Source organism: Schistocerca gregaria, chromosome 8 (genome assembly GCF_023897955.1).
Source record: "Schistocerca gregaria isolate iqSchGreg1 chromosome 8, iqSchGreg1.2, whole genome shotgun sequence".
In the NCBI taxonomy this organism is placed as follows: domain Eukaryota; kingdom Metazoa; phylum Arthropoda; class Insecta; order Orthoptera; family Acrididae; genus Schistocerca; species Schistocerca gregaria.
The window spans coordinates 365514177-365527667 of record NC_064927.1 but is presented as its reverse complement, the minus strand read 5'-3'; the positions used below and the strand labels follow the sequence as shown (position 1 = coordinate 365527667).

General features: G+C 41.0%; 1 non-coding gene across 1 annotated transcript; it reads right to left on the bottom strand.

Moving 5' to 3' along the window:
* Positions 1-13133: 13133 nt before the first annotated feature.
* Trnas-cga (transfer RNA serine (anticodon CGA)) lies at positions 13134-13207 on the bottom strand. The gene has a single exon. It is a non-coding gene; the product is annotated as a tRNA-Ser (tRNA).
* Positions 13208-13491: the final 284 nt, after the last annotated feature.

The following is a 13491-nucleotide window of genomic DNA, read 5'->3' as shown; positions in this document are numbered from 1 at the left end:
TTCTGAAGGGAATGCCACAAAGTTGCTTCTTCATCTTCTGAATCAAATCAGTGTCAAGGACTTAAGCCCAGGGAGTATGGTGGATGATACAGCACTTCCCAGTCCCATTGACCGAACAGAGCAGCCACAGCTTGCTCTGTATTCACCTGTGCATTGCCGTGCAAAATGATGGGTGGGTTGTCCAGAAAGTGTTGTCACTTCTTTCGCAAAGCTGGTCATAGGTGATTCTCCAAAAATGAATAGTAATACTGTGCACTGACGGTCTGCCGTGGAGGAATGTAATGCATTAGGCTAACACCATCACAGTCGTACATGAGAATCACCGTAACTTTATACCGCTCCATTTGCACCATCAACAGAACAGGCTCTGCTAACGTTATACTACACCTTCCACATTGCTGGCGATGTGTTCTACCCAGTGCTGGTGACTACTTTGAAGAACAGTAACAGCTGCAAACATGTAACTCTTTTGTATCGGTTATGAGTAAATAGTTGCCACTATTTAAGTTCCAACCCCGTACTCAAAATACGAGGTTTCTGCCATGTTTTTGCTTACCATGGGGAAATTTTTCTTGTAAGGGAAGACACTATCCAGATATATTCAGTGCTTTGTCTTATCTGCAAGCAGGCTGCATGCTAGCTCTTCAAAATCTTGCCAAAAATACTGAATAAGCTCTGGTATCTTAACTAGGCAGTTCGCAAAGGAGCTGCTGGAAGATGATCATGTAGATAAAAGATGTTCAAAGAATGTTAAATTTTTCTATAATATATGGCAGTTTACAGTATGCTTCTTTGCAAATGAGGTGTTAAACCTCTCCTAGTAGTGCATGTTCAAGCTGTGATGTAAAACTATCTGCCAGCAGAGTTGATCTGATACTTGCATTTTCTTCAGTAAAATTCATCTCAGACTTAAATGTGCTATTAAACACACAATGTTGCAGAAAGTTCCTAAAAACTCTGAAACAGAGAAATTATTTAGGCATATTCTGTCAAAATCAGCCTTTACATGTTCGATATTGGTGGTCACCACAGGGTTGCCTCCACCCCCCTCCACCTGGCAGTGCAGAGCACAAGGGAGGAAACAAAGAAGTGATCATATGGCAGTCAAGTATCTTGTGTATGAAGTTTGCCTGGCCAGCCTGGATAGCCTGGAGGGAGGGGTCATGGCTGAATGGTTTCTCACAGAGAGGAAAGATGTGGAGCAGCGTGGATCGGAAAGAATGTATCTTGAAGCTGCTGGACGTCAGAATGGGCAGCTGGGGTGAGACACAGGGATCAACTGGTCTTGCATCATGATGGTGCTACACATGACGAGGCATGCAGGTGGAAAGGTGGTCGTGGTCATCGATTGAGGCAGTGATGCTGCCTTCCTCTGCACTGAGAGGAAGCTTGAAGGTAGGCAAGAGTGCGATGTGGAGGTCCATAAAGTGTCGAGCGCGTGTGGAGGGTGGTGAGAGGGAGAGGGGGCAGGTGCATAAAAGAGTGCCATCGTGTAACTGTAAGGGGAGATCCTCGACAGGGAAGCTCGAGACGAACACTAGTGAGGTGCATGGCAGAGGGAAGGATGTAACATGCAGTACCTGGAGCAGTCAGAACAAATGAAGTGCACGGATTGTATGCATCGCATACAACAGCAGGGGTTCTGTGGTGGGCGGGAGTGGGGGGGGGGGGGGGGAGTCTTTTCAGCTTGGGGAGATATCGAGGGGAGGGAGGTCATTATGAAGCGTCCAAGTTGGCTTGAGTCTGTTGATGGAGAAAGTTTGTGGCACTTACCATGTAAGAAGAAAGCAAAGGTGTGGTTGGAGCACTGGAATATTTTGTGGGGGCCAGAATAAGACTTGGAGAGTGGCCCGCACAGTGCCATTGCATAGTGTAACATAGTCGCAGTTCTCCAAGTTCCTATGAATAAAGATGCGTTGGGCAGTGGAGGCGGAGTATGTCGGGAAGCGAAGCGTGCAGGTTGACCTTTGTATGTTTCTTAAAAGTGCTCAAAAGTACCTGATTTTAACGCTGTGCAATAAAAGTCTTTATTGTGTCTTTAATTTTATCTTGGCAATTATATTGAAACTAAAAAATCAATTAACTTGTCAAAGTGTAAAAGGAAAGGAAAAAAGAGACTGCGTATATAGGTCGAAGGCCAAAGCAGTTATGAGGGTTGCTCAGCTACGTGACATGTAGTGCAAGAGGGGTACGGCTGTACCTGCCTCAGGCATGTAGAATAGAGTGGGGGTATGGTTACACACAGCACTGGTAAATGACACCATTACTGCAGTGTGTGGTAAGGGGAGATACTATACAATGGCACCAGTGGCAAGGAGCAAAGAAACCTTAACCAAATAGTACAACTGTGACAAGAAAATACCTGTGGCAAAGCATCATTTATTGGTCATCCTTACTTGTAACATGGGTTTGGTGAAAATTATGCAAACAAGTGTATTTTTAAAATTGTGATTAAAATGCCTGGAAAGTGTGCATTTAGCCAACTGTGGCCATGATAAGATGAACTTAAACAATGGCTAGTGCTATTGAAAGACATTCACAAAGGAAAGTGTAAGATTTATGTATAGGACCTCGATGTAACGATGATGGGAGAAGCGACATTAAACGCCCATGTGAGAGGTAAGTGTTATTTCATGTTATATGTAACTTGATTAGAATGACTTGACTTATTGTGCTACTATGGAGTTTGGAAGTTTTGTGCAGCAAATTTCAAATATAAAATATGAAGATTTTGATGATAAAATTTCAAGATTAGATGACTTCCTATACAAGCATATGTATTCAAGAGGTTTAAAAGAAATCTAGGAGCTTTTCAAGAAGATTTTAATCTGTTCACATGGTCGGGCAACAATAGAGTGAATTCTCAATCAACAAACCTCTAAAAGTAGAGAGTTTGAAAGAAAAGATACTATGTTTGTATATGCCAATTTAAAGACCACCTTAAACTTAGTGAGGAAGTGCAAAATATACAAATTACTAAGGATTTGTTAGCATCTGTGTCTTCTGGAAGGAAAAAAAAGTATGTGGCTTATCTTGGGGAAAAACAATTTCACATACAAAAACACTATCTGAAAGGAAGTGCAAATTGCAAGAGGAATTGGAAAGTTTAAAGCAGAAAAGAATGATCCTCAATTCTGACATTTGCTCATTGCACAAATCAGCTGATGAACTTTCAGAGGTTAAAGAAAAAGACAAGGATCATTCCATACTGCTCACAATCTATTATGCTAAGGAAAAATGCTCATGGAAAGAAAGAAGAGGTTTAACCATTAGACAGACACATTAAGGAAAAAACTGATGAACTTGAAAACATGATTTACTGTTTTTATCTGTACTGTGGCTTTTGTAATTAATTATTTTTTAGTGCATATAAGTTTTTCTTATTGATAATTGATGTTGTTGTTGCTGCGGTCTTCAGTCCTGAGACTGGTTTGATGCAGCTCTCCATGCTACTCTATCCTGTGCAAGCTTCATCATCTCCCAGTACCTACTGCAGCCTACATCCTTCTGAATCTGCTTAGTGTATTCATCTCTTGGTCTCCATCTACAATTTTTACCCTCCACGCTGCCCTCTAATACTAAATTCGTGATCCCTCGATGTCTTAGAACATGTCCTACCAACGGATCCCTTCTTCTAGTCAAGATGTGCCACAAGATCCTCTTCTCCCCAATTCCATTCAATACCTCCTCATTAGTTATGTGATCTACCCATCTAATCTTCAAAATTCTTCTGTTGCACCAAATTTTGAAAGCTTCTATTCTCTTCTTGTCTAAACTATTTATCGTCCATGTTCCACTTCCATACATGGCTACACTCCATACAATTACTTTCAGAAATGACTTCCTGACATTTAAATCTATACTCGATGTTAACAAATTTCTCTTCTTCAGAAACGCTTTCCTTGCCATTGCCAGTCTACATTTGATATCCTCTCTACTTCGGCGATCATCAGTTATTTTGCTCCCCACATAGCAAAACTCCTTTAAGTGTCTCATTTCCTAATCTAATTCCCCTCAGCATCACCCGATTTAAATTGACTATATTCAATTATCCTCGTTTTGCTTTTGTTGATGTTCATCTTATACCCTCCTTTCAGGACACTGTCCATTCCGTTCAGCGGCTCTTCCAAGTCCTTTGCTGTCTCTGACAGAATTACAGTGTCATCGGCGAACCTCAAAGTTTTTATTTCTTCTCCATGGATTTTAATGCCTACTCCGAACTTTTCATTTGTTTCCTTTATTGCTTGCTCAATATACAGATTGAATAACATCGAGGATAGGCTACAACCCTGTCTCACTCCCTTCCCAACCACTGCTTCCCTTTCATGCCCCTCGACTCTTATACCTGCCATCTGGTTTCTATACAAATTGTAAATAGCCTTTCGCTCCCTGTGTTTTACCCCTGCCACCTTCAGAATTTGAAAGAGAGTATTCCAATCAACATTGTCAAAAGCTTTATCTAAGTCTATAAATGCTAGAAACGTAGGTTTGCCTTTCCTTAATCTAGCTTGCCTTTATCTTTCTTCTAAGATAAGTCGTAGGGTCAGTATTGCTTCACATGTTCCAACATTTCTACGGAATCCAAACTGATCTTCCCCGAGGTCGGCTTCTATCAGTTTTTTCATTCGTCTGTAAAGAATTCGCGTTCGTATTTTGCAACTGTGATTTATTAAACTGATAGTTCGGTAATTTTCACATCTGTCAACACCTGCTTTCTTTGGGATTTGAATAATAATATTCTTCTTGAAGTCTGAGGGTATTTCGCCTCTCTCATACATCTGCCTCACCAGATGGTAGAGTTTTGTCAGGACTGGCTCTCCCAAGGCTGCCAGTAGTTCTAATGGAATGTTGTCTACTCCCGGGGCCTTGTTTCGACTCAGGTCTTTAAGCACTCTGTCAAACTCTTTACGCAGTATCATATCTCCCATTTTATCTTCATCTACATCCTCTTCCATTTCCATAATATTGTCCTAAAGTACATTGCCCTTGTATAGACCCTCTATATACTCCCTCCACCTATCTGCTTTCCCTTCTTTACTTAGAACTGCGTTTCCATCCAAGCTCTTGATATTCATACAAGTGGTTCTCTTTTCTCCAAAGGTCTCTTTAATTTTTCTGTCAGCAGTATCTATATTACCCCTAGTGAGATAAGCCTCTACATCCTTACATTTGCCCTCTAGCCATCCCTGCATTTTGCACTTCCTGTCGATCTCATTTTTGAGACGTTTGTATTCCTTTTTGCCTGCTTCATTTACTGCATTTTTTTATTTCCTCCTTTCATCAATTAAATTCAATATTTCTTCTGTTACCCAAGTGTTTCTACTAGCCCTCGTCTTTTTACCTATTTAATACTCTGCTGCCTTCACTATTTCATCCCTCAAAGCTACCCATTCTTCTTCTACTGTATTTCTTTCCCTCATTCCTGTCAATTGTTCCCTTATGCTCTCCCTAAAACTCTGTACAACCTCTGGTTCTTTCAGTTTATCCAGGTCCCGCCTCCTTAAATTCCCACCTTTTTGCAGTTTCTTCAGTTTTAATCTACAGTTCATAACCAATAGATTGTGGTCAGAGTCGACTTCTGCCCCTGGAAATGTCTTACAATTTAAAACCTGGTTCCTAAATCTCTGTCTTACCATTATATAATCTATCTGATACCTTTTAGTATCTCCGGGATTCTTCCATGTATACAACCTTCTTTTATGATTCTTGAACCAAGTGTTAGCTATGATTAAGTTGTGCTCTGTGCAAAATTCTACCAGACGGCTTCCTCTTTCATTTCTTAGCCCCAATCCATATTCACCCACTATGTTTCCTTCTCTCCCTTTTGCTACTGAACGAATTCCAGTCACCCATGACTATTAAATTTTCGTCTCCCTTCACTACCTGAATAATTTCTTTTATCTCATCATACATTTCATCAATTTCTTTGTCATCTGCAGAGCTAGTTGACATATAAACTTGTACTACTGTAGTAGGTGTGGGCTTTGTGTCTATCTTGGCCACAATAATGCGTTCACTATGCTGTTTGTAGTAGCTTACCTGCACTCCTGTTTTTTTATTCATTATTAAACCTACTCCTGCGTTACCCCTATTTGCTTTTGTATTTATAACCTTGTATTCACCTGACCAAAAGTCTTGTTCCTCCTGCCACCGAACTTCACTAATTCCCACTATATCTAACTTTAACCTATCCATTTGCCTTTTTAAATTTTCTAACCTACCTGCCCGATTAAGGGATCGGACATTCCACTCTCCGATCCCTAGAATGCCAGTTTTCTTTCTCCTGATAACGACGTCCTCCTGAGTAGTCCCCGCCTGGAGATCCGAATGGGGGACCATTTTACCTCCGGAATATTTTACCCAAGAGGATGTCATCATCATTTAATCATACAGTAAAGTTGCATGTCCTCGGGAAAAATTACGCCTGTAGTTTCCCCTTGCTTTCAGCGGTGATAACTGATGCTCGATTTCAATAAAATTCATATGTTTGAAATTACTTTTATGTGTTATTGTATGATAGAAAATGCAGAGAGGACTATAAAATGTGACATACTTGGTTTAACTGCTTTTAATAAGAAAAACATTTTTGAATGATCGAGCAGGAGTACAGTGAAGGATGTTGGTGGTAAGTTTTCAAAGAATTTGTCTTATTTCTATGATGTTGGATTTTATTATAGTGATACTACATTGAAGTTATCATCTATTTGTACATGTTTACTCTTGACCTCACTACAGCATTGAGTGCCACCACTGTCAGTAAAGAAAAGCCCCTTAAAAGTCCGTAATTTTTGTTTTGTAAATTCAGTATGAACTCTGTCTTGTGCGAATTCCGACCAGAACCTTGGGGAGAGCCTTGGACCAGGAAGTAGAAGTGAAACATTAGTATGGCTTTAAGGCATGGTACCAGCGTTCAACCAACCCATTACTTTGGAGATGGTAAACAATTGTATGAAATTTATTGGCATCACATAAGTCTCACAGCCTTCCTAAAAGAGCGGATTCAAAATGTAACCCCCGATCAGTAGTAATAGAAGACGTGCAACTGATGCTAGCAAACTGCAAGACGACAGTATCGGAGGTAATGTCTGGGAGAGGCACAGCCTCAACCCATTTGCTGATATGTTCGATAACAGATAGTACCGCATTTACTCGAATCTAAGCCGCACCTAAAAAATGAGACTCGAAATCAAGGGGAAAAAAATTTCCCGAATCTAAGCCGCACCTGAAATTTGAGACTCGAAATTCAAGGGGTGAGAAAATTCTTGGGCTGCATCTCCAAAGCGAAACAAAGTTGGTCCATTGTAATATGAGACATAATTTAGGTCGAATGAATGACGATACAGCTACAGTCGTAAGCTTAGCAGTTAAGCTGTACCAGGTAACCATTGCTATGCGCCATGCGCTCCGTCCCTATTTATACGGGTACCCTTCCTTTTTCACGTGCTTTGTCTGGTTTGAATTGATTGCTTATTTTTCTTTGATCTGATAAGCGCAGTTTTCTTTGTTATAGGTGTTTACGTCACTCTAAGCTGAAAATTCATTACTGTACTGTGTCATGCATTGTTTGATGCATGCCGATAGTGCGTGTTTACGGCCTGTCGCCGCTCGCGGCATGGCTTTCTTTTGTTTGCGCTACCGCCGCTTACAATTAAAAAAAAAAGAGAAGAATCGTCTCATTAGCGAAACAATGGCAAGAGACTGCTATTTGTTGTTACTTACACTGCTGTTTTCTTTGATAATGATGAACAATAACCAAATAATATACTGCGTATGATAGAAAATGTTCTGAACGAGAGTTTAGCGAAAATTTTTCTCCGTTTGAAAATATTTGCAGGCGCCTCGTTAGTTCTGCACAGAAATTAGTCATCTTAGCCTTAAAAATCTAGCCAATTGCCATGCTTCATTTCTGACTGTATCACCGTTAGGCATAAGAATAATACGAATATAAACATGACATGATATGTATATTCTTCCGCGTTTGCTGTTGTTTCACTCTAGTTCCGTAGTTTATTAGGCAGACAGGTTTTAAATGAGATAGCAGCAAACACGAAACAATACATGACAAAATGTTTATATTTGTATTAATATTATGGTGACGAGAATACTGCATGTGATTCACAATTTATAAAAGTTCCTATTAACAACCATCTCTTCCCACAGATAGGAAAAAATCCAGAACGTCGAGTTGGCCATATTGACAAACAGTCTTGCCAGTCGGGTTTTCGTAGTACATTGAAATACTCCTACTTTCGAAGATGAACAATACGGAATTTGTATTTACTTCGTTGGATAATGTATGAAAATGCAGTGGTCTTTGTGCCTATAAAGCATGCCTGCCAGCGCTACATATACTCGACGGCAGAAGTAAGTTGTGGCGGCACCCACTAACATTTTTCAGAACTTCCTCTTGCTTTGCACTCGATTCTAAGCCGCAGGCGGTTTTTTGGATTACAAAAACCGGAAAAAAAGTGTGGCTTAGATTCGAGTAAATACGGTACGTATTTGCAGCTGTCTGAGGAGGGAAGAAGCAATGAGGTTGTTGTCAAAATTGTCCTTTGGGGATGCCGAATTGACCTAGTGTAGATTGGGCGCGGTGTCCGACTTTACTATGTTGACATGGTAAACATGTGCACATCCATCTGAAACTGTTTATCTTAATCCCCATCCAAATGAAGCATCTGGTGACAAGGCAATTAGTGGTCTTAATGCCTCGGAGAGCAAGATTGTGAATGGCTGAGAAGATTTTGCAGTGCAGTGAGTCCAGCATAAGGGGTCAGGTGTATCTGTGGAGGTGTTACATAGGACAGGGCTCAAAGAGCCAGGAAAATGTCATGGCTCAATAGTCATTGTATCAGCATCGTTTTTTTTGTACATGCTGTATGTCCGGAACATCTTGTTTTAGGCGCGCCAATTAATCGAAGTCCAGAAGTGAAGAGATGGTGTGTGTGCACATAACATGTATTGGGGGACGGTGTTATCGGCTCCTTTGGTATAGTAGATGTCAGTGTGTGCTGGCAAATGAGATCCACATGGCGAAAGCACTGGGTCAGCAAGTGGTGCGCAGGATTACAAGTGACGTCTACAAGTGGTTTGTGATCGGTATAGATAGCTACAGATTGGCATTGTGTGTCCTCTTGAAAGTAGTGGGCTATCTTGTGTACCACAAACAGCTCCATATTGAAAGTGGACCACTTATGTTGTGAGGCGGAGAGTTTCTTCAAGAATAAATTAATGGGCTGTGTCGATTCGTACAAATGCTGTTGTAGGATGGCACCGATCAAAGATTTGCTCGTATTGGTAATAATAAGAATTCATGCACCAGTGATGGGGTAAGTAAGAATGACAATTTGACCAGTGTGGTTATAAGTGCCTCAAAACTGTCACTTGTCATCAGATTAGGGCCTATATCACTTTGCAGACGCCTGAAGTGGTTTTGCATGCCAAGGTATCTGTCAGAGGAACACGCATGAATGCACGAGGCTTCCTCAAACCCAAATCATCCTTCACTGAGTGCAGCAGTGCTCTAGTCTTATCTGGCATCAGAATACACTTTTAATATCAAATCTCTCTAACATTCTTCCTATTTTTGCAGATATGCTTCCTGTGAAAGGTAGGAATGCCACCTATTTGCTTGTATCTTCTGTTGATTTCTGCAAAGGTCCAATCTGTAAATCACTGCAGATTGTTTGTCGGTATAACTGTTCTGCTTGAACACTGCTTTTAGATGATCCAGTTCTTTTGTCAGACTATCTGCATTTGAGATGGCATAAGCTCTTTTTACTAATGTACATAGGACCCTTTTGCATTGGTATGATGCATGACAACTTGATGCATGAAGATATCGATCTGTTTGTGTCGGGTTACGATAAGCACTGTATCAAAGTCTCACCATTCCTCCTGTCAGCCAAATCATCTAAAAATGGAAGTTTTCCATACTTTTCAACTTCCATCATGAACTTAATATTGGGATGTAGACAATTAGAATGATCTAGGAAATGATCCAGAGCATGCCTGCCATGTGGCCGCACCATGTATGTATTATCTATGTACATCCAAAAGGAAGTTGGTTTTGACAATACTGTCTTCAGTGCTGTATCCTCAAAACCTTTCCATAGACAAATTGGCAACTGTGGGGGTGATAGACTCCCCACAGCCACTCTGTCAGTTTGTTCAAAGTATTTGTCATTAAATAAAAAATATGTTTACGTTAGCACATGGTGACAAAGCTTAGTGATTTCTTTGATCTATTTTTCACTAATTAACTGCAAAGAATCTTCAAGAGGAACTCTGGTAAAAAGTGACACAACATCAAAACTAACGAGCAAATCCATGGGACTGAGCCTCAAAAACTTCAAGTACTGAATAAAAACCAGAGTATTGGAAATATGATGTTTGCATTTTCCAACATGGGGACTGAGAATGGATGCTAAATACGTGGCCAAGTTATAAGTAGGAGCACCCAAATTGTTAACAAGAGACCGGAGAGGCACCCCTTGCTTGTCTACCTTAAGCAAACCATATAATCCCAGTGAGACTGCAGTACCAGGTGTAAATTTTTTAAGAACATAACAAGATAATGAACTCTGCTTCAAAAGTGAAAGCATCTTGTGTTTTATACATTCAGTTGAATCATTGTGTAATCTTCGGTATGCCAAGTCTGCAAGTGAAAGATCAATTTTACCTAAATAATTGCCTGTGAAAGAGAATCGTTGCATTGCCCTTGTCCCTTGGTAGATCTACTATATCCCGGCCTTCTCTGATGAGCCAGCCTTCGGCTGTTGAAAGCGAGGAGATATTACTTCACGGGCGTGGCACCTGGCGCAATGTATGTGAGACCTCTTGCCTAACTGCATCAGCTAGATCCTCAGAAAATCTGGACACCGCTTGTTCAGTGGCAGAAATGAATTCAGTTATGTTAACATTCTTGGGTGTAGGGACAAAATTTAATCCCTTTTCCAATACTCCCAGTGTATCAGTGTCTAGATTGGTTGTGAGATTAATCACAACATGTGGATGGGTATCATAATCCATTATTGTAGACTGAGAAGAAAGCTTTTGAAACTTCGAAGATTGCATATTGATGGCATTTGCATGTACCCAGTCTCATATTGCCCATGACGACCTGTGAACCCATTCTCAGGATGCAGCAGACAGCAGCGCTGATCCTTCCAAATGCAAATAAAATAAATCCTCAGATATGAAATCCAGTTGTCTGCATGTAAAATGAAAGCGTTCCCTTGCGAAGTCAAAACCACAATGCTTCTTAATGTTGTTGGCCATTTTTGTCCCAGTGTAATGAACAACTCCGACAAATTTAGGTATTAATCTTAATTCCTGCATTTCAGCAGAAAAGCGATGCTGCTCCGCAGCTTTCCCCTTCTTCTTACAAAGTTTATCAAACCTCCTTACAAGTTCAAACACCTCCTCCCAGTAGGGGCTCATGATGTGACTCCATAAGCTTTCCTGGTGTAGTAATTGTTGTTCTCCAGCTGGAACAAAACATCATGTCTCAATATTTTGGCAGTTCCCATGTTTTCCGTCTTCAGGTAAGTAACCCATGGTACTAATTCGCGGGAAATGAAATGAACCTGCTGTGGCAGCTTCTTTATACACTGGCTGTAGATCCACCGCACGTGCACAAATGTAACTGCCCTTTAGTGCAAATCACAAAAGTGCACCGGTGGTGAGAACTCACGGAAACAATAAATCAATATCAAACAATGTTGACATCTTTTGATGACTGAAGCAAAGACTGTTGGTTTTTAATGTAAAACAAAACAGGGTTCCAACTCTTACTTAAGGGATACTCCTTTCTCTGTTCATAATATTGTCTGATAGCCAGATTTCAATAGCTACTTTTGCTACACAGTCCTAACAACATTAGTGCAGGGGCAACCACTTGTATCTCATCATACAACATTTTATGTTCTTCAGTAAGACAATGTTACACAACTGAAGATTTTTCTGGCTGAAATAAATGCATCCAGTGATGGTGCTCTATGAATAAATTCTGGACCATACCAATTGTTTGTCCAGTATTGGCTTTCCTGCAATGGCAGGGAATTTTGTAGTCACTGGACTTCCCAAACCCAAATCATCCTTCATAGAGACCAGAGTTCTGCTGATCTTTGCTGGTGGATAGAACACACTTTTAATATCAAATCTCTCTCATACTCTTCCTATTTTTGATGATATGCTTCCTGCAAAAGGTAGGAATGCCACAGATCTGATTGTCAGTATAACCATTCTGCTTGAAGATTGCTTTTAGATGATCCAGTTCTTGTGTCAAACACTCTGCATCTGAGATGCATAAGCTCTTTTTTTTTTACCAATATATGAAGGACCCCTTTGAATTGGTATGGTGGGTGACAACTTAATGCTCGGAGATATTGGTCCGTATCAGGAGCTTACGATAAACACTGTGCTCTAATGTCCCATGATTCCTTCTCTAGAGCAAGACATCTAAGAACAGAAGTCTTCTATCCTTTCCTTTTCAATGTACATCATGAATGTAGTATTGGGATGCAGGCAATTAAAATGATCTAGGAAACGATCCAGAGCATCCCTCCTATATGGCCATACCATAAACGTATTGTTGACATGTCTCCTAAAACAAGTTGGTCTTAAAAATGCTGTCTTCAATGGCTTGTCCTCCAAATCTTCCATAAACAAATTGGCAATAATGGGGGATAATGGACTCCCCAAATTATTTGTTGCTAATTAAAAAAGACATCAAACACTGAATAAAAACCAGAGAATTGGAAATATGATTTTTGCTTTTCCAACATTATGACTGAGAATGGATGAAACTTCCTGGCATATTAAAACTGTGTGCACCGACCGAGACCCGAACTCGGGACTTTTGCCTTTCGCGGGCAAGTGCTCTACCATCTGAGCTACCGAAGCACAACTCACGTCCGGCTCTCACAGCTTTACTTCTGCCAGTATCTCGTCTCCCACCTTCCAAACTTTACAGAAGCTCTCCTACGAACCTTGCAGAACTAGCACTCCTGAAAGAAAGGATAATGCGGAGACGTGGCTTAGCCACAGCCTGGGGGATGTTTCCAGAATGAGACTTTCGCTCTTCAGCGGAGTGTGCGCTGATATGAACTTCCTGGCAGATTAAAACTGTGTGCACCGACCGAGACTCGAACTCGGGACCTTTGCCTTTCGCGGGCAAGTGCTCTACCATCTGAGCTACCGAAGCACAACTCACGTCCGGCTCTCACAGCTTTACTTCTGCCAGTATCTCGTCTCCCACCTTCCAAACTTTACAGAAGCTCTCCTGCGAACCTTGCAGAACTAGCACTCCTGAAAGAAAGGATAATGCGGAGACGTGGCTTAGCCACAGCCTGGGGGATGTTTCCAGAATGAGATTTTCACTCTGCAGCAGAGTGTGCGCTGATATGAACTTCCTGGCAGATTAAAATTGTGTGCACCGACCGAGACTCGAACTCGGGACCTTTGCCTTTCGCGGGCAAGTGCTCTACC